At 41.7% G+C, this 27270-nt stretch overlaps 1 long non-coding RNA gene across 1 annotated transcript; it reads right to left on the bottom strand.

The window, feature by feature from the left end:
• Positions 1 to 22416: 22416 nt before the first annotated feature.
• Positions 22417 to 24648, bottom strand: LOC311065550. Its single transcript, XR_014602845.1, has 3 exons — positions 24593 to 24648; positions 22881 to 24505; positions 22417 to 22557 (listed from the first exon to the last, which is right to left on the bottom strand). It is a non-coding gene; the product is annotated as an uncharacterized lncRNA (long non-coding RNA).
• Between the last annotated feature and the right edge of the window lie 2622 nt (positions 24649 to 27270).

Raw genomic sequence — 27270 nt, forward strand, 5'->3', positions numbered from 1 at the left:
GTGTGGAGGCCAAAATCGTTCCCCGAAAACCTGTTAGGAGTACGTTTCAGGCAATTTAGAGTTGATTGGTAGTACTTTGTAGTGACACTTTTTTTGGTCCCTAACATTCATCGAGCTCTGGACTTAGTACATTTATTTTTTCACCATTGGGCCACTACCGAAACGAAACGAAACCGAAACAAAAGTTAAATCCGAAAAAATCACTAAGTGTGGAGGCCAAAATCGTCCCCCCGAAAACCTGTTAGGAGTACGTTTCAGGCAATTTAGAGTTGATTGGTAGTACTTTGTAGTGACACTTTTTTTGGTCCCTAACATTCATCGTGCTCTGGACTTAGTAAATGTATTTTTTCACCATTGGGTCACTACCGAAACGAAACCGAAACGAATGTTAAATCCGAAAAAATCACTAAGTGTGGAGGCCAAAATCGTTCCCCGAAAACCTGTTAGGAGTACGTTTCAGGCAATTTAGAGTTGATTGGTAGTACTTTGTAGTGACACTTTTTTTGGTCCCTAACATTCATCGAGCTCTGGAGCTCAGGACATTCACAGTTCAAAAAATCCACCTTACTGTGGACATGCATGCTTGAGTTTTTTTTTTTTTTTTATAATTTGTAGTTTTGGAGATATTTAACTTTAAGTGCCCCATGTATTGTCGATACGGCAATGGACATTTAAAGGCAGGCCTACAACTACATACTTACGCCTAGTAACCTCATTCATACTTTAAAATGTTTAAATAATTTGTAGTTTTGGAGATATTTAACTTTAAGTGCCCCATGTATTGTCGATACGGCAATGGACATTTAAAGGCAGGCCTACAACTACATACTTACGCCTAGTAACCTCATTCATACTTTAAAATGTTCATCTTACTGTGGACATGTTTGCCTGAAAAGGAATCTTTGAAATGTTGCATAGTTTTAGAATTGTACTCCTTTAAAAGTTCAGAGATTTATAATGGAGGCGGATGGAAGGTTTTGGGACCTAAAAAAAACACTTTCACCTAGAAACTCCATTCACAGTTCCAAAATTCCACCTTACTGTGGACATGCATGCTTGAGATTTTTTCTTTGAAATCATTTATAGTTTGGGAGATATTTAACTTTAAGCGCCCCATGTATTGTCGATGCGGCAATGGACATTTAAAGGCAGGCTTACAACTACATACTTACGCCTAGTAACCTCATTCATACTTTAAAATGTTCATCTTACTGTGGACATGTTTGCCTGAAAAGGAATCTTTGAAATGTTGCATAGTTTTAGAATTGTACTCCTTTAAAAGTTCAGAGATTTAGAATGGAGGCGGATGGAAGGTTTTGGGACCTTAAAAAACACTTTCACCTAGAAACTCCATTCACAGTTCAAAAATTCCACCTTACTGTGGACATGCATGCTTGAGAAACTTTTTTTTTTAAATCATTTGTAGTTATGGAGATATTTAACTTTAAGCGCCCCATGTACAGTATGTGTGCAATTTAGGTTGTGACTATTCTCATGCCAGACCCTTAACAGTGTTTGTTCCAAGTTTGGTGCAAATTGGAGCAACGGTGTGCCTGTGGTCCCCAGGGGCCCCTGACCTGGCCTGTGGGGCCATGCTATACAACTACATTGTGGTATAGCTACTATAACAAAAATCTGTGTACTTCTTCCACATCTGTCATGGTGCCTCCGTACTCTACAGCTTACTTTACCCATATCTAATTTACTGCAACATTGGACAAGTACATAATAATCTGCATAAAATACTCATCGTTCAAAATTTGGCTAAGCTCGAAAACTATTTTAATTACTCAGCCCCATCTGCCACTATGTTTAAGAAACTCATTATCTTATATCATCATAGTCCAATTAATTGATCTATAAATGTACATCTTTCAATGGATTCTTTCAGGTTCATTTGCATATTGTTGCTGTCTGGTAGAAACCTTGTATCTCCATATTAAAAAATGTTATGTACTTTTACCACGTTTTCACATAAGCAAATGTTGACATGACTCTGAGAATACATATGTTGCATGGGGATGGCTTGTCCAACTATGATACAGGTAACAATTAGCTCCGTTATAGGGAGAGGGTGGGTGAGAGTCTCACTCTCTCAGAGAGAGAAAAGAGAGAGAGGCACACTGAACATTGCTTGCGAGTCGCAACACACTGCAGCAGACAACTGTCTTTTAATATGATTTAATAAGTGGCCGTTTTAAAAAAAAGTGATTAAGTTTACATTTCAAGATATGTCATCTCGGACATGAGAATTTAGGCTAGAAACAGATCTGCTAACTCCACCTGTTAACCCCTGCGATAATCAATGATTGAGAGAGAGTGAGAAAAGAAATGTGATTAAACCGTTAGTTTATCCTCTGTTCTTTTGATGGATTCAAGTTAGTCTTGCATGCTTACAGCCACCTCTCGCGCGAGTATAAAGTTCTATACTGATAGAAAATAACAATTTAAAAGGTTGCTTATCAGGCAATACCAGCTTTTTTTGCTGCCAAGGACGGTATGTGAAAACAATCTCTCCCATTGCCATTCCAGCAAATGATGCAACTTTTTTTGCAGGTAAAATATTTGCACTGTAGTGAAAGCTTTAGTTGTACAAGAGGGTTGCGCAAAAGTGTCAATACTTTAGCAGATCTACATATTCACAATGAGTCAAATCGCAATGCACTGCCCATTTGTGCCTGAAAATGTTTTCCGTCATTTCACGTTTTCATCAAAACACTTTTTACTACTCCCACAGATTTTGTCCAAAACTCACACAAATCGGTATCTCTGCAGTCATGTGATCTAGATTTATCTGTTAAATTTTTCAGATTCCATTCCGATTCGCTAGGATTGACAAGGTTTGCGGGAGGGGCCTGTCCCATCTGCTCCAAATCTCATTCCCACATTTAGGGGCCTCTAAACAACACAGAGCCAAAAGATTGTACTTACAACCACTCATGGTAGACACCACAAATGCTAGAAGGCTGCACTCATTGGATAGGCAACCTGGCCAGGCGGGGATGTGCACACAGAGGAGCGCACTTTTGTAGTTAAAATAGTAGTTGAAATTCGAATTTTGGGGTGAAAATATTGACGATTTTCGACAAACGATAGGGTTAAGATAATGCCCAATTAATGCCAGATTGAAAGTGGTTAAACTTCAGTAGAAGTGTGGTCTCTTTTGTGGACCCTTTTCACAGCAGCTAAACACAGCTAAATGTAACAACATAACATTTTCGTGTGTTTTATTATCTGCCAGCATGGATAGCTCCTGTACAGTTGACTTTCATGTTGACCACAGAAACACAATGAAACATTTAACGTTATTACCTGTGTTTATGTGTGCTGTTAAAAGAGGCCACTAATAAACAATAACAGACAATGAATTTGTTAGTTCTGGTTGCACACACGAGGAAAAACATTTGGGCACAAAATTAGCAGAACACAGTGATAATGAGCCCTTTGTGTTATAGTATTGTCTTCTGATCAAGTATTTGATCATCTTATTTGAACGTCACAGCATGACACGTTTAGATGAAATCCAAATAACTAACATGTTATTTTTTTTAATCAAATGTATTTGTGCTATGTTGTTCATGGCTGCAGGAGAGAACAACGTCATAGCTTATTCACCTTGATGTGCTGAGGAGACAGAAACATCGCCTCGGGCTTCAATAGAGAACTTGACAAGGCTCTGGGAGATGAATACAATAGTCTCTCTCTATCTTTGAAAAGCCGCACTTCAAAGCTGTCAGAGCGACTGTGCCTGTACATAATGGATCACACAAGAGCAGCCCCTGTCTGAAGTACATTGTTCTTGCCTCCCAATTAATTTAGTGCTAATTGATTCCTGAGGCACGGTAATAAGATTTCAGCCTGCTTTGGAGAGGCTGTTTCCACGAATTATAAATTATTCTTTCCATAATAAGGAACAGTCCCGATCAAATGAAAATCTGATCAGATTAAATTAGGCTGATTCAATCAGAATGTTGGAAAGTGTAATGTACTTAGTAATGAGTAATGTAAGTACATATAACTCAAGTACAATTTTGAGGTCCATATACTTAACTTGAGTATTTCCATTTTTCACTTTAAACTTATACTCCACTACTATTATTTGACAGCTTCAGTTACTAGTTACGTTGCAGATTTAGATGATTATTACTAAACATACATTAACCACTTCAACTCTATTTTATACTTTGGCTTTTCAAAAAGCCGCTCTACAAACTTACAACACGATGCGACGTGTTGTGTGCTCATTTTTTTCATTTTCGGCAGATTTTCTTTTCTTTCTTTTTTTCCTATTCCACAAAAAATCCTGGTACTGAAATTGATGTTTTTCTCAGGACGAATCTATTTGTGGAGAGTGAAAGAGCCTCCTCTCTTGAGGTGTGAACCTGTGTGTGCTGTGCAGCGCGTGGCAGCGTGCCAGTGACACGGCAGCAAGGCAAAGCATCATTAATGCATGCTGTCGATGTCAGCTAGAAACCTTTTAATTCCAAAACGATTCGTTTTCAGGAACGGAAGACAAAGCAAAACGGTGTTCCAAGGGATCTAATATGTATTTATTAATTTGTCACAAGGTCTTGTTAATACTTTTCATTCGTTCGATATAACCTAACTGTACATAGACAGACTTAACCACTTTCTCTTCAGGTTTCTTTTAAATATAGCGAAAATAGCTGATCTTCAAGCTCACAACGTGTGGCGATGTGACACGTTGTGAACTTGTAGATCGGCTATTTTCACTACCTATGTGCTGTTGTATGACAAAATATGAAACTAAACATAATACTAAACTAAAAGAGTTGAAATGTGGAGATACAAGGTTTCTGCCCAACAGGGATGATGTTGTTGATGTGGATGATGCAGAGTAACAGAGCAGTAGGGGTGTGTGTGTGTGTGTGTGTGTGTGTGAGTGTGTGTGTGTGTGTGTGTGTGTGTGTGTGTGTGTGTGTGCGCGTGCGTGCGTGCGTGCGTGCGTGCGTGCGTGCGTGCGTGCGCGCGCGCGTGCGTGTGTGGCATAGAGTCTGTTTGGAAGGTTACAGCAGGTACTGATGTAGCAGCATTGAGTTTGTTCACTGCTACGGGGCCTGTGGGGCTTTAAAATACACAAACGTACACACACACACACACACACACACATTCAACAAACGAATGCCCCACACACATATGAAAACAAATGCATACACTCTTGCCAGCACACACACACTCTCAAACAAATACATCAGCACCACACATATTTTGCACACACACACACACACACACACACACACACACACACACACACACACACACACACACACACACACACACACACACACACACACACGCGTGCACCCACACACACACACACACACACACACACACACACACACACACACACACACACACACACACACACACACACACACACACACACACACACACACACACACACACACACACATATACCCGCCCAACAAACTTATGATGATGTACAGCCATACTTTGCACCAGGAGCCTCCTCAGCAGTGTGTGTGTGATGCCAGCAGTAGCACAATGAGTCAGAGAGGCTGACACAGCAGCATCAGCACCAGAACCGGGCCAAAAGGAAGACTGGAGTGGAGAGAGTCCCCTGTGGAGCTGGCTTCTCCCCCCTGCCCACCAATCTTCTCCTCTCTCTGACAGAGAGAGACTCCTGCAGGCTTCAAAAGAGCTTTCTTCCACGGGCTCTGCATTCACAGCCTGGGAAGCAATAAGGCAGCAACAATCTGGACCAAACGGAGGAGAATAATCTCCACAGATTGTTGGGGGGAGGAAAATACAGCTGTTCCACAGTGGTTCTGAAACCTTTTTGAAATTCAAGGACTTTTAGGACCACTTTAGAGTGGGAGACGGCAGACTAAAGTGTAAAAGTGTAAAAGAACATGTACTGTACGCACCTGCATATCTCTGCTGTCCGGCAGAAACCAGCTAACTCCAAAATGTTCATTTTTCAGGAAATGACAAAAACAAAACAAAAAGGGTAGTTAGGAGGTTTTGTTCATCATTGATAAGAACAGCTGAATGGACCTCCAAGCTCACAATGAGGTTGGAGGTCAAAAGGGGGTGGAGCCTGGAGTCAGCTAAACCAGCTAACGCCACCCCTCTTTGGTGGAGTAAGCTGGTTTAGCAGAAAGTTTGAGGATCCAATGGAGTTAGCTGGTTTTGTCAGAAGCACTTTTTAATACTTTTCATTGGTTCAATATTATTTTAATCAACACACAGACGTAAAGGGTGTTCAATAGCTCTTATTTATGAAAAGGAATGCAAAAGCGGGAAAATGGAGTTAGCTGGTTTCTGCCGGACAGCAACGATATGCTAATGTTCTGTATACCCTATAATCACATACATTGTGTATATCGTCGCTGCCTGTGGGGCAGAAACGAGCTCAATCTCCATTTTTGTATTATTGTTAAAAATATATATATAAATCAGTGCTATTGAACACCCTTTATGTCTATGTGTGGGTTTTACACATATTGAACCAATGCAAAGTATTAAAAAGCGCTTCTGACTAAACCTAACTACTTTGAGGATTTTTGGATCCTCAAATTGTCGGTCAAACCACCTAACTCCAACTCTGGAGATGTTTTTTCCATCATTGATTAGAATGACAAAGTCAGATGGAAAAAATCTCCACATTAATGGTCAAAAACCTTAGGCAGTATTGTGTTGTTCTAAAACATGGGTTTATTTTTCATTTCCTGAAAAGTTAATATTTTGGACAATTTGGTTTCTGCCCGACAGCAGAGTGAGATATATAGCTTTATTTGTTTTATGTTCTATCTCATTCCGTTCTGCCCTCTATCCTCTCTCCTCTCACGGAATACTACAAAAATGATGGAGCACGCATGCAAATAATAAAATAAATTCACCCACTTCTTTATGCCTGCAAACCTGTGAGCTGAGCTTCTGATTCAGACCCCATAACTCTGATTGTACAAATGGAGCCAAAAGGACCCTTATGGGTCCATTTGGTTCCATTTGTACACACTCAGAGTTCCAGACCCATAAAAGTTAATTTGCTTCCTACGGTACTACTAGTATTAATTTGAGAGCCACTGCCTTGTGTCACATCCTCCGCACTGTTCACACAGACTTTTTATGTTTTTAATTTAATTTGAATAACATCGGTGTTGGCCTTGACCATGCCCTGCAGTGACGTCAGCAAAGGAGCAGAAATCATATGGCTCTTACACCTGACCATGTGGCTCCCTGCGTCAGGTGTTGATGTGACATAAGGGGTTGTCCTTTCGCGTAGCATGTTGACGAGGACGGATAATTTACGATTCCTAGGACGGATAATTTACGATTCCTAGGACGGATCATTTACGAGTCCTAGTCGGTATGCAACTTGAACAGCCCTGAAACAGCAGTAGCAGACATCGCATCGCCCAGCATGGCCACTTGCTCGGCTGACGACTCGCTCGGGGGTTGCCTCACGGGGCTCAAGTCCACTTCCACGGACTACAGCACTAAAGTACGACCTGAGAATGAGAACGTGTTGTTTAACTCGAGCTTGAACTTCCTGAGAAGCTATAGAATATTTCAATCAACAACAGTATCCCTGTAACATCATAATAGAATAATTAAAAAGGGTCATGGCAGGAGATATGTGAAAGCATTGAGTAAATTGAACATTTTTTTCCCCCAAGTCCATAACTCGTGGGGAATGGATAACTTATGGGTTGGCAGTAGCCTTGTTTTGTTTTTGCCCCAGCCTTAGAAGTTTTTATTATGATTCAAGCGGAATGCCAGTTGCGAAGCCTGTTTGGGCTGAAAAACAACTGGCATTCTGCTTGAATTTAGAATTTAGAGCGGCCTCCCCAAGCACTTGACCCATGATCTGGAAATTCTGCAGAGAAGGTGCTGAGAAAGTGCATCATTGGGACACCAACTGAAACCTTCCCTACTCTGGAGGCGAGGGGTGAGGAGGCCACTCGAAGAGAATTCGATGAACTACTGAGAGAAGGGACCAGTCCAATGATCCAGAGCCTGTCTACAAACACAAATCTTCACAACACAATCAGAGAGGGGGACCTTTATGACACCCAAACATTTAAGTACAACTCACGGCCACAGCAGTGGTCCAATTCTCTCCCAACTTGCTACAAAAATCACTCATGCAAAAGCAGATAATTCCATCTACTTTGTAGATGTGAGGCCCGCGCAGCAGGCCGAACTTCTAGTTGCTACAATCTAACAAATGGGATGACACACACACACACACACACACACACACACACACACACACACACACACACACACACACACACACACACACACACACACACACACACACACACACACACACACACACACACACACACACACACACACACACAGCCTGTGAGTCGCACAAAAAGGCACCAGATGTCCTTCCTCCCAAGAGCATACAAGCTTTACCAGAAGTAATGAACGTTTTACTGTTTAATGTCTTTTGACGTTTGATGATTCGTTTTTTATGTTATCTTACAGCGGTCCTCTTAAATCTGTAAGAAAGATCATAATTGTTCTAGTAAATGCTCAACTTTGAAAGTATGAGCAGCAAACTTCATTGTTGTCGTGACTCCACAAAGCGAAGTACGAGCGAGCTGATTGTGGATTGGGCTTGTCACGATGTCATCAACCGCAGCACCAACACTTTCATGCTTTCCACAGGTGGGAGTGTTAAAAATGGAAGCGGCGGCGGTGTGTTGATCTCAATTCGGTTTGATCTTGCGGAGGAATGAGGACTCAGTCAACTCATTATGAAAATATATTTTTCCATAATCTTCACTTTTCCCCATGGTGACATCTCATTGTATGTGAAGATAGTGTGACTAATTTAACTCCTGAGAGTTACAAATGGATACATTTACATTTTTACAGTTCTAGAAGCTATCCCTCCGATAACGGAAAAATCTTTTTTTGTGCATATGTACAGTAGCCTGCAAATATCATGTACAGTCTCCTATGTTCATACTGTACGTGCATTTTTGACAATAACATTGTCAATCCTCATGCATGTGCAGCCCCCGCTTTCAGACATTCTACGTGTGTATGTGTAGCAGTAGCTTTTACAGTGATGCTTCACCCGCATGCAAAATAAAACAACAAAGGGCAAAATCTACAGGTTGTAAAGCAGAGTGGTTTATCCTTTGCTGAATTATAGATGAAGCTGCAGGTAGCAGGAGACTTGGAGATTAAAAATGCCATTAAAGGTACGCCCACTATTATGTTGAATACGATTAAGGGCTAATAGCTTTCTCTCAGGCATTAGTAAACCGTTCTCCCTTGGTGCTCTAGCACAGAGAAATGTTATGTCTCCCCGGGACCCAAACGTATAAAAATAAATCTCCTTAATAGCGAAAATAGACAATCTACAAGCTCACAATACGTCACGTTGTGCTGCGTTGTGAGCTTGTACATCTACCATTTTCGCCAAGCTGGGTCGTAGCCCTGGGAACCATAATCTAGCCCTGGATATAGAGTCTGATTGAACTCAGGTTAAGATGTGACAGATTTACTGGTTCCTGTGAAGATTTAAGTGGAGCAACATTCAGCGTTCCACCTTTAGAAAAAGACTGTGACCTATATATGATTTTCCCCCTTTACAGCTGCTTTCCAATTATACTCCAACTGTATCTTTATGTCATCCTCAGCACCACTGTCCACAACACTGTTGCCCAACAAAGACTAAAATAACACTTAAGATGTTAATAATGTCATTGATGTATAAAAAAATGAAAAAACAAACAAAATCTAGCTTCTCAGTTATTTGATTAATCGGCAATAGAATAATCGCTAAGACAATAATCGATAGTTGCAGCCCTATTTCTATCAACCACAGGCCCACCCACTCACACACACCGTCCGTCCGTCCGTCCCTCCCTCCCACCCTCCGCAATAGCACCATTAAAAGCAGTTCCTGCAGCAGATGTAGCTATACCCCGCCTCATTACGCACACACTGGCCCATTATTATGGTGCACATTTTTCCGCTGTGATTCCACGGCTTTAGCGGCCCTGCTGGCCGCCGCTGCAGCACAGCCTGGGTAGAGACAGAGATGTAGCAGCACACAGACAGACAGACAGACAGACAGGGGGATAATGGACACCGCCAGAGTCTTTCTGATGGCTTAGCTTTAAAACCACCATGGCTTCACTTTTCTCCTCGCAGACAGCAGATGGGTTTACAGAGTGACACGTGTCTGCGAGAGGGACTCATCTGTATTGTCGGTGAGACACGAGTACCTGCAAAAGGCAGAGAGAGAGAGGGGGGGGGGGGGAGACGGGGGGAGACGGGGGAAGAGAGTACAGTGGAACAAGTACAAGTGCAGTGAGCATGGAGCACAGCAAACATGAAGCACTTTGAACCTGCCGTCCCTATTCTGGGCATGTCATTCATTATAGGCAAAACGTGTTCCTTTTTTTTCAAATTTCGAACAACAACAATACATTGTATCTGCTATTAGCTATTCATCGTACAACTAAGTATAGAGTGTATATAGTGACTTTGTGTGTGTGTGTGTGTGTGTGTGTGTGTGTGTGTGTGTGTGTGTGTGTGTGTGTGTGTGTGTGTGTGTGTGTGAGTGGGTAAAGGAGCATTAACGCATCTCTGTGTGACGTGATACAGTGACATGGCAGAATTTCAATTGATTCAGCCGCAGATGCAGCTACAGTATAGTGCAAGGTTTCCTGCATGTCAGCCACATGGATTTTACAGCACTGGTATGACGGTACACTGCATGGCCACAGACCATCTCTCTTCATATCCATGTTTCCATGTTTAGCATTACAGATATGAAATTATAAGTCCCACACTTAGTATGGAACACACCCTCTGCATAAGAGCAACCAGGCAAAATGTCTCACATTGAAGAGCAAGGAGGACACGTCATATTTTCCAGAGTAAAAGTAGCTGGCGGGGCGTTTGGCTTGCAGTCTCTATCCAGCCATCAGTAGCAACATTCTACTGACTCCCATGTTCACGGGACTCTTAGTAATGAAAGCGATATAGCGTTTTCATATGCTTCACTATACTGCCCTCCTGCCATAACATTACTGGACATTGTTGTATATTATCCTTCTTACGTGTGGCTAGGTCAAATACCTGCATGTGTGTTAATGCACACCCCTTGTGGGTGTGTAAACTTCAATTCAGTTTGATGTGAACTGCGATGCAAGAGTGTGGTCTACCCGACACCAACTCTGGACTTCGCCCTCCACACCCTTCCCATCCAGCATCAGGGCCTTGAGCTCGGCTGTGTTGGCAGCTCCTTGGTGTCAATTTAGCCCTACATGTTTCGGTCTCTTGTTGAGTCTTTGGTTGTTTAGAGAGACCATCGCATCCTCTCTAAAGCCTAGTTTAGACCAAAGATTCTCAACAAGACAAAACCATCTTTAGCCCGATTTATAGCCTACTTTAGTGTACGGCGATGTTGCCTGTGAAAGATAACTTATCTACAGGCTCACATGCACAACGCGTTGTGAGGTTGTAGATTGGCTATTTTTGTGAGCTTATAGATAGGCTATTTTTTGCCGTGTGACACCGTCTTAGAATGAAATAAGCAGTACAACCTTGGAAAGAGAAATGGCAGCGATCTGGAATTTCCCCTTACATCCCGTCAGCAATTACTTGGAGATGCAAAGCAGGAGTTTTTCCTCCGAGTGCCTCCTTGGGTGCTCAGCTACAATCAGTACTTTGTATAAGAAAAAGAAAATATTGGAAAATAGCGGCTCTCAAACAGAAAAAATATAAAATACTTTTAGTTGAGGTTCACATTATATTGTGCTACTTCAGGCTGCTAACACGTTTCGGCATAGTGCTTTAGTGATCCTCTGATTAAGGGCACTATGTCAAAAATGCATTTACAGCCCTAATAGCTTCATGTGAAACTGAGCTAAAATTCTTGAATTTTTAGTTTTGAGTGCCGCTATTTCCACTAATCTTTTTTTTATTTTTATACCGACAGTAATTCGTGGATTTGGCAAATGAGAAAATATTTTGTTGCAAGATTTGTGTTGTCAACATGTTTCCAAAACATTCAAAATCTGTCATATTTTTTCCAAAATTTAAAAAAAGCTAAACTTATTTTGATGCTATATCAACACATTTTGCTGGGGACCCCCTGGAACCCCCTCAAGGTGCCCTGGGGGTCTCTGGACCTCACTTTGAGAACCACTGATGTACAGTAGGCTATATCCAAACAACTCTTATCTCTTGGCTAGTGCTGTGAATAATGCGAAAAGCAAGAATTCTGACTTGATTGAAATTCAATGTATGTGTTTGTGCGGTTGCCGTGGCGTGGATTCAGTGCAGAGTGATTTAGAAGTGGCCATAATGGAGCCGCGTGATTTCATAAGTATGTCATTACAGCGAGAGAGAGAGAGAGAGAGAGAGAGAGAGAGAACATTTGCAGACATAAGCATGTGCACATAGAAATGGGGGACAGAATTAAAAGATTAAAGTAGTTATAGCATTTGGCTTTCAGGTTTTAATGATGGAGATGGAAATGGAAAAAGCAGAGTCCTCTTCTCCTCTCCTCTCCTCTCCTCTCAGCATGTGTTTCCTGCTGATTGCCTGGATGGCCTCTGGCTAGAGCTGCTTCTGTCGTGTTCTTCACTAAATAGCACACATTTGTTTAGGAACATTCATTTGTGTGCTGCTGCCCTGGTTTTTGAACAATGTAAGTGTTTCACATGTGATGCATGGGAGGCAGATTTCAATTTCATGTCTTAATTCCTGCACTTTCGCATGAAAAGTATAAGAGTATATATGTATGTGCATGTGGACATGTGTGCACACACACACGCACGCACACACACACACACACACACACACACACACACACACACACACACACACACACACACACACACACACACACACACACACACACACACACACACACACACACACACACACACACACACACACACACACGCACGTATTTCAATACTTGTGAGGACATAAACATTTTAGGACAGTGTTTTCTTTTTGTTTTCTTTTGCATTTGTTGCCATTTTTAACCATAACCCTAAAGCCAAAAAATAGAAATCTACAAACTCACAACTTGTACAGTAGATCGGCTATTTTCGGCACACAATTATAGCATAACTGTAGCCCTAACGGACAAACTTAGTGTTTAAAAAAAGCAATTTCTTTAGTGAGGATCCGGAAAATTGTCCTCGTATCTATGTCTCACATTATATTTGTATTTGTTTTTTCACATTTTAATATACAAGACATACATGACCACATACAGAACAGAAGAAACAAAACATGTCAAAACATCAACCACACCTACTACTAAAGTCTAACAATGCATGGATGTCTTTTACAGCTATCCAGATTCATATGCGAGTGCAAGTACTGATATTCAACCAATCACCTCTAATTCACTATGTCTCATATTCTACTATACTTGTGGGGTCATTTGGCCCTCATAACTATAGCGATACAAGTACACGCACACACACACACACACACACACACACACACACACACACACACACACACACACACACACACACACACACACACACACACACACACGCCTGGGGATGACTATCCTAATGAGTCCCTGTAATAAGGTGATATACAGTATGTGTTAGAGCAGAGAGTTCAGGTCACAACAACACTGTGTTCAATTAGATCAGCCGATAATGAGCTGGAGGCTGTCAAGATGAAGCTGTGAATTGGTCAGACAGACTCACATGGTGAACTATAACGTCCCCGCTGCTCTCAGACAGATTCAGTGTGAACCGTAACATTCCCCGCTGCTTTGGCAAGTCTGATCATTAAAACGGATATAGTCGTGTCAACGTCTTTTCACCACTTTTCAGTCTCTGACGTTACCACCTGCTGACTCGCAGGATCTCGTTTAGATCCGCCGGGACACAATACAATCATGAGTGTTCATTTTAACAAATGGACCCATTTGGTTCCATTTGTACACTCGTGAGTTAAATTAACACACTGGATTTGACTGTGTAGCCACCTCTTATTAGGAATTTAACTTGATTTCACTTACAGTAATTGGTTCAGCGTGAAGCCTCCATTTTAATATGAACAAAGCTCCTCTTTGTGCGAGGAACTCAATAGGCTCTATGCACAGCAGCCATATTGGACAGAAATTGGGCCCCTTCCTTGCTTCCTTCACAGGTGTTACCAATGACACTAATGAAGGCTCTGTTCCATTTAGTGTAGCACAGTGGTTCTCAAACTTTTTAATTTCAAGGACCCCCATAACTCTGAGAGTGTACAAATGGAACCCCCGGGTCCATTTGGTTCCATTTGTACACTCTCAGAGTTACACCCTCTCAAGGAACCATGAGGGTCCCTGGACCACACTTTGAGACCCATGTGTTTCTAGTGAGCCAACATGCACAATATCAGCACCCTGACTCTGTTTGACCAGAATGGAACAGAGCCTTCATTAGTATCATTGGTAACACCTGTGAAGGAAGTAAGAAGAGGCCCAATTTTTCTCTAAAATGGCTGCAGTGCATAGAGCCTATTAAGTGGAACAGCAAAAGAGACCCGCATTGCGATCCTCAACTTTTTTTTCAAGAAGTCATTTAATCTAACGACGAGTCTTGTAGCTTGTGTTTTAATGTGATCGTTTGTTTCAATTTGACAGACTGCTGTTTCAGTATCTCTTTGATTGCGAGCCTTAATTGTCCGTGGGAGTGAACAGATGCACTGTCAGAGGAAGGGAAGTGGAAACTCCTTTCTTAAAGCTGCAATCTGTCATTTTTATGTCCTACCCATGTCATCTCCCATATAAAATGGTAAAATGCATTTATATAGCGCTTTTAACTGTGTGCATTACATTTACACACCAACAGCGGAGGAAATCTTGCAAGGCACCAACCTGCTCATCAGGAGCAGTTCAGGAGGGGTTCAGTGTCTGGCGATTCTGCACATATTGGTTTCAGGCAGTACTTGTCAACTTGTTCACCTGACACAAGGGTCTAAATTCATCAATAGTGCAGTCCACTGCAGACGTACTTGTTAAAGTACGTATACAGCTTGGTTAAAATAACATTTTATTCATGAAAATAATATACAGATTTTAGCTTTAAATAATGCTAATGATAGTGATTCTAAGTCTGTTTACAAGTTTGTGTTTTCGTGCTGATGCGAGGCCTCCTGTGTGTGAGCAAAGTAAACACCTTTGAAGAAAGAAAATGGTGTCAGGAAGCATCCGTGGCTCTTTGTTTACACCTGGGACACAATGTGACATCCTGCTGAATGTGTATTTTCTTCCAAAGACCTGGAAGCATTCCATCCATAGGTGCCGGAAGGGGTGTTTCTCAAGATACTTTGTCCCTGTACGTTTCAGTTTGGTTAGCCCTGTTATAGGCCAGTGCGTGGTTCCAAACCTTTCAGTGGTTCCAAACCTTTTCTGGACCAGGCCTCATTTGAAAATATTGAAAGCATTCGCCCCCCACCCCTCTGACCACTTAACACGGCAGCCATTTGGTCAGGTGGGTGGGCCGCATGCATTTTCAGAGCGTGTTTATTTCAATGATCAATCAATCGATTGTTTGCACCTGGGATCAATAGAACTAACGTATACTATGTTTTTATTTATATGCATCACTTTTTCACTAATTAATGTTATATGAATTACTATAACTTAGTGTTTTGCTAAATATTTAGGGGTCCACTGGCCCACAGGTTGAGAACCAATGGTGTAGGCTACACAATGTTTGTGTATAGGCTGCTCTCGTCGTCTGAGCACTATCTCACTGCTCTATCCCTGACAGTGTGAAATGAATGGCACCTCTACACTGAACGTGACAATGACACCACTACACTCTGACTGCTGTGCCACAAATTGGTGTGTAGGCTACAGTACATATAGCAATAGAGGACAACTACCCACTTTGCATAGAGACCACTTACCACTTGCCCATAAGAGGAGTAGCAAAACAATTAATGAGCCAAAGCAAGTGACTTTTCCAAAGCAAACTTCTAGTTCCATGGCAGTGATGGATTTAAAGAACAGTCCTGGGATTTGACACCCTATTAAATAGGTAACCACCTCTGTCCGATTGTGAGAGACTATATATATTTGGTTTTAACTAATAGAAACACATGCAGTGTGGTGGACACTACAAGTTAACCAGGGAACTCACCCATGTTGATGATATCGTGCGCACCATTGAAATGCGATGATGTTACTTTTGCTGCGACAATGAGCGTTGTTGTTTAGAGTAGAAAGGAGTGCTTTGTAGCTCTCCAAGAGCAAATAAATAGGTCTTTTAATTCCACACTCCTGCAGTAGCTTCTCTCTCTTAAGCTCTATTTTTATAAACAAATGCAATGATTCATGGAGTCCTACATTTACAATCTAGGCATTCTGGGTCTTCATCATCAGAGCAACTGTCAACTAACAACACATTAAAGTGTTTAGTTAATTAAACGAAGAGTGTATAAATGTAACAAACAGTCCATTTGGTTACATTACACTTATGGACCCCCAGGGAGAAGGATTATTGAGGTGGAGTGCATCAACTCCCAGTACTTACCTCACGGCATGACAGTGGCGAGCGTCGAAAATAGTTTCAGTTTTGTATTGTTGCAGTGTGTGTGCGTGCGTGCGTGTGTGAGCTTGTAGATCGGCTATTTTGGCCAGGTACAGAGCCAACTCAGGTCCAGTTTGTCTAAGTCTGCAGGGTTTAAGTTGTTAATGTGTCTAACGTATTGTTGTGTTGTTTAGTACTGTATTTATTGCTGTGTTTTATTGCCTACTGTGCACTTTTTATACTTTTCCTCTTCTTGCCCAGTGCTGCAGTAACACCCTCTGGGGGATTAATAAAGTGTTCTCCTATCCACTATGCAGCACAGCAAACGGTGCAGACTGGGCCACTGTCAACAGTAAATAGAGGGAGAAGATGTTGTGCTTGTCATGCTCTGCATGATCGTCGCTGTGGGTTGGAAACCTTGTATGTCCAAAACGGTTACTTTTCGGGAAATGGAAAAAAGTTACCTGGCTGGATCCAATGTAGTTATTATTTAGTCACAAGCTCTTGTAAATACTTTCCATTGGTACCCATTTAACCACTTTCACTTTCATCTTCCCGATTTTTCTAAAATACCAAGAAATAGCAAATATACAAGCTCACAGCGCGTCATCTCGCAACGTGCAGTGAGTTGGTAAATCGTCAATTTTTGCTGCTTTTGTGTGACACTGTAGTATGACGAAGTCGGGCATTAATTCATGAAAAGAAACATAAACAGTTGAAATATAGAGATATGCGGTTTCTGCCTGACAGCGACGACGTGTATGGTAAGTGCCTCAGGCACGCTCTGATGACATCATGGCTAGTGGCCAGGTTCCTGTCCGGGACACAGGGTTGGTGTGAGCCAGTATTGAACACCAAATCTAAGGAAAGCAGCTGACGAGGCAACGTGCTATAATGAGCTGCAAAGCGGAATCCTTTGTATGGATTTATCAACAGCTGGTGATGACTTGACCCGGGCATCAGGTTTGGCAGGGATGTTACAGAGACTGACAAGCGCTTTGACAACAAACGGCTGGAGCTCATGCCAGTGGTTCTCAAAGTTGGGTCTGGGACCCCCAGGGGTCCTTGAACGTTAACCATTTATATGAGTTAAAATAGCAGATGCAAGCAACTTAACTCATCCACTGCCACTGACGTAAAAAACGTAATTTTGCAAAATAATTTTTCAAAACAAGATGTCACGGTCCTTCATCTCTCGACACGACACATTTCATTGTAGCACACCCGGATACGGAAATACGTCATATCAAAGATTTTTGCTCCCGCCCACTTCCTGTTTGGGTTCCGCTTTCAAACGCCATTTTCTCAGCTTTGCATTTCTCCGCCGTGGAACACTGTTTCGCATCGCTGTTTTGAAACTACTGCTGCAAAATGGAATGTTGGCGATCGAAGATTTATTCTCTGGGCCACTCACACTGTGTGTCTACAAACAGTTGAACACACGATCATAAGGGATTTAGCGAGGTCTGTGGCGAGGTGGAAAAAGTAAGTGAGTTTTCCGTTCACATGGCCATGCCATGTTTAACGCTGGGCTGGAGGAGAAGGGCTCCGCCCCGACCGGAATGTTTGTTGTCTGAGCGATGTGCACGACTCGCCTGTGTGTTTAGAAACGACTGGACTTGCGATCATAATGAAAAAAAGAAATTGTGAATTTTTAAACAATTTTATAAAAAACACTAAATCGCTGGCAGTGGGCAAACACAGCCAGAAATAAGTCTGGCAGTGAATGAGTTGTTAACGCACGCACGCACGCACGCACACACGCACGCACACGCACACACATACGTGATAATTACAGTGAGTGACCATGCGGCAGTTTTCCTGCAGAACCAATAGAGGAGTTACTGTCTATTAATGTTCTCACATTGTGTCCCTTGGTGGTTGAACAGGCTTCCTCCTGCAGGCTACAGTATTTATCCTTTATTCTTTATTTAGATTCCCATTAGCTTACTCTGAAGCTGGGTTCTGAGTACAGGATTTATAAAATCTGAAATTATTTTTGAAATCTGGTTGCATCACACACTACAGGATAATCGTATAAGGTTCTCTAATAAGATTATCTTAAACATGCACACAATACAAGATTTTGAAATAATGGTGCATCACATGCTATACAGGATTGATGTTGCCCGATAATCTTAATTTGTTGCAGTTATGCAGTTTGGCTCATTGGTGACAACTAATTCTAGTTCCAATAATGCGGTTGTAAAGGGAGCTGGCTGAACAGATTTGTACATCACTTTTTCGAAGGGGGGGTGGTAACTTATTTCTCCTCCTGAGTAGCTTGTCCAACTGGAACAGATGCAGTGTACAGATCTGTAAAAAAAACTACCAACAATTGCAGAAAATGCAATGTTTAACACAATAACCAGTCAACTTCAAATTGGAATCACACGCTGAGGCCTCTATAGAACACACCTCTCCAAAAGTGTTAGTTTGTCTGCTACAAATTCTAAAAGTTGAACCGTATGTTGTAGAAACGCTAATCCCCCCGCAGCTTCCTCGAGTCCTGCTGGCTGCACCCCACAACTTACACAGCCCTTTCTAGGCCACCCAGCCCGGCAAAGACCTGCCATTTTCTACTGTATCAATGGGTTTTTATTGTTACATGTGTTACACAGTCTCGTTATACAGTATATGCATAACTGCACACAACAGTTTTAACAGTTTTTCTGCATATTCCACAAATTGGAACAATAACAGGAGGAGTCAAATATCAACCAAACAGCAGAAAAACACACATTACATCCTGTCAAACCTGATACAGTTTGCCGCTGCAGATGCTTTAACAAATCCCAATGTATACTTTATACTACGACAGAGTATATAAATCACCTGGTAGATGTTGAATGTCTTTGCAGTTGAAAGCGCTGCCCACAAAAAGTTTGCAATGGACAACAATATTATTTGACTGATACAAACTCTTGACTAATGACAACACTTAAAAGTGTTGAAAGTATGCCTGTCCTCTCCCCCATCCTAATCTTTTTGACCCACGGAACCCTTGGAATTTTGCAAGAGGGTGCATGCTTATTCACTGCCAGGGGCTTTCTAAAACATTTTTAAGCATTCTGACTAATCTTTCAAGAACCACAGAATATTTATCTCCAGTATGATCGATCCCCTGGTCGTTGCTAATCACGGAGGGTTTCACTGTGCTTACGTAAAAAAAAAGAAATGTTGTTATACCCAGTTGAAAATAGCATGTTTCACCAAAAATACATAGTAAAACACAGGAGCCGAGATACAGAATATTTCCCAAATACTTTAACCAGGAAGTGAATGGAGCAGTAAATCTTTGGATCGCTTTATCTCCTGGTTCTGTGTAAAATAAAATGTCGTGTATTAGCCTGTATGGCTTATAGTTAAACAGTATGCAAGTAGAAACATAGAATAATACTAAAGAAATGTACTCTTGCTAAAGTAAGAATTATGAGTGTTGTGAACCAGGTGCTTGCATAGACAATCAAGGGGCTCTGCTAGGTGTGAGTGGCATTTACATTCTATTCTTAAGATGAACATTTGACAGCATTTGCCAAATGTTCAAAGGACATGAGGGGGTGTCTTGTCACCCACAGGGTGACCCACACCCCAAGAACTGCATTCAAACGTGATCCTACAGTATAAAGGTGACTGATATGTGACTGTGAAGTTAGTACTGGTGAGCCGTCAGGCTGCAGGCGGGGAGCTTATGCTCCCTGGCTCTCTGCTATGATGCTGTTGCTGTTGCTCTGAATAAAGGCTGAATGATGGAAACTCTGGGTCCGCGATGTCTCTCTTCTCCACTACTTTTATTACAACCAACCAGCCGGGTAACCCGCATTTTGGGCCTCTTCTGACACATCAAAAATAAATAAATAAATTGAATTTATTATTATTATTATTATTTTTTTTTAAATGAGGTAGATCTTCATCAATGGCAGTGAACGGGTGGATTTTAAATGACGGAGATCTCCGTCAATGGCAGTGAATAAAAATAACAGATTTACAAGCTAACAATGCGTCGCATCGCAAAGTGTTGATAGCTTGTAGATCTGTTCTTTTTTCATGTGGCAACCTCCTACTAAAATTAAATTATAGGCTAGATGCAGTCTATATCGGTCAAAAACGAATCAGGTTCATTGTAAGTTAGGAACTCAAAGTTACTTGGATCATACGTATAATAGTATTATTGTTTGGCAATGGACCCTTCGCTAAACCCCACCCCAAAAGCGATTGTCCAATGCCAGCTTAGCAACCGTTGTTAGCCTGGCACAGGTCTGGCAAACTTTCGTCACCTGCCATAGCTGTCAATGTTATTTCGCCCACACACACACACACAATCATTTGCAACATAATAGCAAGAACAGGAATACCACGATAACGCTATGGTGACTATGAACCAGCAACAGATTCCACTTATCCACAACTGGAGGGGTCTTTTCCCAAGCTGAAATCTGCGCTTAAACTGGAAGGCTATGGCTGTGCCTGAGTTGTTGAACACAGCTTAACGTTGGGAAAGTTACACGACTCACTCTTGTTCGTCTATTTATTAACTGCTACTGTAGTCTTACCCTGCGGTACATGAAAACTCCTGTTACAATCATGGATCAACTTCAACCTGGTGTTTGCACTTTCTCCATTTACGGTCCGTACATCTATATAAACGTTCAGATTTCAAAATATAAATTGCTTATGCTATGGCCACGGATGTTAAAATGATGCACGGGACTCTCAAAAGTACCCGTATATTCTGTGTTGTTCAATAAAAAGCATTTTAATCCGATCGGTGGCCATTTTATCATAGAGTTATAATGTATCAGAGTGCAATACACCTACCAACCGATAGGGTCGCTTAGTTGAACGCATATGGAGAAAAAAAATGTAACATCCGTGGCCATGGGATAAGCACTTTATATTTGAAATATGAACGTTTCTGTAGATGTACGGGCCGTAAATGGAGACAGTGCAAACACCAGGTTGAAGTTCATCCATGACGGTCGAGACAGTCGACCGTCGTGTATCCATGGCTATTATTCCCTCTAACATTTCCCGTGTTTCTAGTTTATTGAAATAATGTCATGCACATTTGTCCAGTGAATAGCCTACTGCAGGCCTTGTTGACTAGATTTAGAAGAGATTTTGAAGCTCTTGCTGCTGAAATGATCGATTATTTTTAAGGGGAAAAGCCGTCATTTAACATGCAAGTCAATGGGTGAGAAGCAAAGTTTCAGCTGAGATAAAAACTAGTGGTCTGTGTTACCGCTGCGCTGTAGCACTCCAGAGGGAGGGCTAACAAAAGAATCTCAAAGTTCCAGAGAAATTTCTTTAAAAAAAAGTACTTGTTCCAAAAGTACCTGCTTTTAAAAATACTAAAGTATTCAAAAGTACAAGTACAATTAATTGTTTTATATCAATGCACTGGGAATAACATGCCTACGCCAGGGAGCCACATTTCATTCCGCATCGTGGCTCCGTGGTGTGTGTGTGGGTGGGGGGGAGATGAATCTGATTGCACCACAACTTCGGTCCGCGGCGTGGACACGCACGTATGCATGCACGTTGGGGAGGCACGTGTCACAATGTACATTATTTGTGTTTGCGCGACGCCCGTGTGTGTTTTCGCGACGGGCCGCATGAGGATGTACCGTTGTGTCTGTGTTTGTGCGCACTCGCGACGGCTCGCGTGTGTGTTGGCGACGGCCGACGGGGGACGGCTCCGCCTGTTATATGCGCGGGTGTTTGTGTGTGTTCTGTGCCTCCACGACGGGATGTGCGTGTTTCAATAAGAGAGAGATCGAGTTGTTGTAAATGAGAATTTTATTGAATAAAACATTTTATTATTCAATAAACATATTTGGCAATTAGACTCCGTTAACATTTATCGTACATATGCAATGTACATATGTATAAGATATGCTGAATAGGGAGAACCCCCCCTGGAGTCTAGACGCTGGTGGTGGCAGTGCAGAGAACCTCCTTCCTTCTCAACTGTAGACGATTGATGCATGGTGGAGTTTGGGGATGGAGGTGGGTTGCTTGTTGCATGCTGGAAAGAGAATGACAGCAGTGAGGCAGTGATATTTAAAGGCGGAGTCCAACTGCCTGATTGGCTGACTGCAGATTGGCTAGAAGTGCACACACTTAGCTGTGAATGACAACTCAGCAATCTTCTTTATTGAATTTGTGCTTAGAGCTACATTTCAATAAGAGAGAGATCGAGTTGTTGTAAATGAGAATTTTATTGAATAAAACATTTTATTATTCAATAAACATATTTGGCAATTAGACTCCGTTAACATTTATCGTACATATGCAATGTACATATGTATAAGATATGCTGAATAGGGAGAACCCCCCAAAACGTCTTACCGTGTCAGGTGAGACCTGAAATGAAATAACCTGTTGATTCCTGCACTTCAGGAGTCCTAAAGCGATGTCCACCGCTGTGTGGAGCCGCACCGCGACTAGGATCGAGAAGGACGGCTCATGATGACCAGGTGGTCCAATAGAAAATATAGAGGACTAGAGCGTGATTTAACAATGATAGCAGATTTTAAGATGGCAATGAAAAGCTAGAGGCCTTAAAGGCCGGCAATTACTTGAATTTTAATGACGTGAGAAACCACCACCACCAGCTATATGCAGCTGAAGATGAAACTGTACTTAAGGCATGTTGGAGTGTTTAAGCTGAAAACAGAATCAGGATAAATAAACAAGGCAATGGCATAGGGACAGAAGACCAGCAACCTGAAGAGGTAAAATAATTTACAACGCTGAAGTATTCCTATTGTAAAGGGATGGCCAGAATTCGATGAAATATGGGATAATCCGGCTACATTACAGTCATTTAGCAGACGCTTTTATCCAAAGCTACTTACAATAAGTGCATTCAACATAGGTAGGGAACAAAAACTACTAATCACCAGAAGTCTTAAGTGCATTTTCTGCAAAACGAGCAACCAAGAGTATACCTAGCGCTAAGGTAAAAGTGCAATATATCAGCTACCTATTTCCTTAAACAGATGAGACAAAATAGCTAAATCAAATGAGAAGCAGCCAAAACAAATAAGTGTAAGCTAAAATGGCTATAGTGATACATGAAGCTTAATGATTAAGCTGGAGTAATTCCTGACGCCAACTGGCAGATACCCATTGGAGGTGGGTTGCTTGGTCGCTGACTGAAAGGAGAATGAAAGGTTAAAGGCAGTGATATTTTGAACATGTAGCTTGATGTTAAAGTTGAGTAATTCCTGTGATGCTTCCTTACTGAAAGGAGAAATCACAGGTTAGATATGTAGTGATATTTGTGGATTGGTTCCCTTCTCTACTTTTCTAATCTCCTACAATATGCAGTTTTCTAAAGTTCATGTCACACGTGGTGGAAAAGTACTTGCTTACACAAATCTTCACCCATGGCTCGTCTGTCTCAGGATTAGTGAGTCCTTAGCGCCACTGCCACTTAAAAACGTACTTATCTGTTGACATGACCTTTATCCAACCATATATGCATTTACAGATTTATTATAATTTTAAGACTTTAATAATTTCCTTCCATTTGATGGAATGAAACCCAATCACTGATTGGCTGACAGCAATTAGACTCTGTTGCATTTTAACGTGCATAGATAGAATAGGAAGGAAAGCCCCAAAATAAAGAAAAGAGTTTAAAGAGGAAAGTTACACCCGTGAAATGGCCCACTAGCCAGCAATGGCTAGAATGATGCGAGAGCCATATAATGACTTATGAAATGACTACTGAGTCACAGAATGCAGCCAGCAATGGCTAAAAGCGCATGGGATGGCTCAACATGAGCCGAGTTAGCCAGCAATGGCTAAACAATGCGAGAGCCAAGGAATGGCTTGAGAAATTACCACTTGGTCAGAAAAATGCAGCCAGCAATGGCTAAAGCACATGGAATCGCCATAAGCAATGAATGAGAATAGAATTAGTAAAGAATGACCGACCAGGTCAGGAGAAATTTTGTCAGCAATGACTAAACGTGCAGCCAGCGATGGCTAAAGTGCATGAGATGTCTTATGAAAATCACCACTGATTTAGCAGAGATTTAGTCAGCAATGACTAAAACGTGCAGCCAGCGATGGCTAAAGCCCATGGAATGGCCATATAGCAATTAATGAGAACTAGACCATACCCGGTCGGCGCAGCGCATCCGTGGGGGGATATGCGCACATGATCTGGCAACCCGGGAGGCAGTTCGTCCCATAGCTGGGCAGCCCCGTAACCATGGCGACAGTGTTTGACACAAAAACGCTAATAAGAAGCTGAGATTTGATGAAATTGAAAAACGGGCTTCACAGTTGCGTTCAGATGGTAATGGTCAATGGCTGTGTGCAAAATCAGAGCAATTGGTCCAGCCAGTGAGGAGAACCGGGTATCTTCACTCACGTACTCACCACTACTACAGAGGTTACTAGAATTATAGTATGATAGAATTAGTAAATAATGACCGACCAGGTCAGCAGAAATTTAGTCAGCAATGACTAAAATGTGCAGCCAGCGATGGCTATAAAGCACATGAGATGTCTCATGAAAATCACCACTGATTTAGCAGAAATGTAGTCAGCTATGACTAGAACGTGCAGCCAGCAATGGCTGAAGTGCATGAGACGTTTCATGAAAAACACCACTGATTTAGCAGAAATTTAGTCAGCAATGACTAAAACGTGCAGCCAGCAATGGCTAAAGCGTGTGAGATGTCTGATGGAAATCACCACTGATTTAGCAGAAATTTTGCCGACAATGACGTGCAGCATAGAATGACCTCTCTCTACAACAATGACGTGCAGCATAGAATGACCTCTCTCTCTACAACAATGACGTGCAGTATAGATGAGCAGCTAGGTCGCAGAAATTTTGCCAGCAATGGAAGGCTACACGGCCACATCAATTTAGCTGGCGATGGAAGGCTACGCGCCAACACAAAGCTGATGTTTAGGTATTGGCATGTATGCCACCGAGGTGAATAGCTCAGTGGAAGTCTGCATTGATGCACAGACGAGGCCTGCAAACCTGACTTTCCCAGTATCCAAGGTGAACAGCACTCATCCCCATCGGCATTAGGCATCCCATCACCATGCATAAGCCGGACATGGAAAAAGAAGCACAAAGCAGAATATCAATGAATGCTGATAAATGACTTTGCCTGATATCGCTTTCAATTGCTAAAAGTGAGGTAGATGAATGCAGTTTTAATGAGGTAGTGGCCATTGCACTAGTAGTAACTTAGCATGTTAATGATCGGCACGTTTGCAGCAATTTTAGTACTAGCAGCATTAGCCGACTATAGCAGTGGTAGCAATGTAGTCCACATCATTAGCATAATCATGATTAGCAGACATTTTGCCAGCAATTGCAGAATGAGTAGCATTAATGCAGTAGCCTAGAAATGCAGTCAACATAATTAGCATGATCATCATGATGGCACTAGTACGAGTAGCATGCATTGACTGCAGAAACAATTTCAGAAGTTTTAGCCTAATCATGTTAGTAGCAGTTGAAGAACGACTAGCATTATCTGAGCAGTAGAAGCATCCAGTGAGGAGCTTATTAGCATTATGGAGACCATCGTGTTGATGGCAGCAATTTAGTACAGCAACTTAAGCACTAACATGAACATTGAGATGATGGCAGCAATGTAGTGCTGCAACTTTAGCATCAACATGAACATTGAGATGATGGCAGCAATTTAGTGCTGCAACTTTAGCATCAACATGAACATTGAGATGATGGTAGTGCTGCAACTTAAGCATTAACATTAACATTGAAATGATGCCAGCAATTTAGTACTGCAACTTTAGCATTAACATGACCATCATGTTGGCAGCAGTTGAAAGTAGAATTTGTTGTAAATGCAGTCGACAGTTTTAGCAGGCTTATGACCAGCCTTGCTTTTTACAGCAGTTGTAGCATTAGCTGAAGTAATGTTTAGCACATGATAGCAGCAGCTGAGTAAAATAACATTAGCTGTAATGATAGCAGACATGTTAGCAGCTTTAGTAAAAGTAGCATTAACTGCAGTAGCGACGCAGTCAGCAGCAAAAGCGATTCAGCAAAAGCGATTCATGACTAACCTCATGTTTGCAGCAGTAGTTCAAATAGCAGTACAAATAGCATTAGCTGACTTTAGCAGTAATAGCAAAGCAATTTAGCATAAACATGGCTTTTTTTTTCATAATACAATGAGATGGGTCACTCTTCTCCATCCTTCCTAAAGCTGCCTAGTGGCAATGCAGACGCAGCATAAGCACACTCAATACTAGCCTCATGATAGCAGTTGAAGTAGTATACTTGTAATGACTGCAGTCATGATAGCAGCAGACTGAGTTAAAGTAGCATTAGCTGAAGCTGTAGTAGCAATGCATTAGCATTAGCTGAAACTGTAGTAGCAATGCAGTCAGCAGTGTTAGCCGACTCATGACTGACCTCATGGCAGCAGCAGTTTGACGTAGCATAGCTATAATGATTACTGTCATAATAGCAGCATTAGCTGAAGCTGTAGTAGCAAGGTAGTTTAGCAGAATTTGCTGACTCATGACTGCAGCAGTTGACATTGTAGTTGACATGATTAGCAGTAGCCTGAGTAAATGTATCATTAGCTATACTTATTGGCAGTCTTGGTGTAGCAGCTATAATGATAGCAACAGTTTTAGTAGTTACTAACATTATTAGTAGTTACAGTATGTTAGCAGCAGTTTGAGTAGAGGTAGCATTAGCTGAAACTATTGCAGACAGGAGTTA

Source organism: Gymnoscopelus microlampas, assembly GCF_963454915.1.
Source record: "Gymnoscopelus microlampas genome assembly, chromosome: 18".
Lineage (NCBI taxonomy): Eukaryota > Metazoa > Chordata > Actinopteri > Myctophiformes > Myctophidae > Gymnoscopelus > Gymnoscopelus microlampas.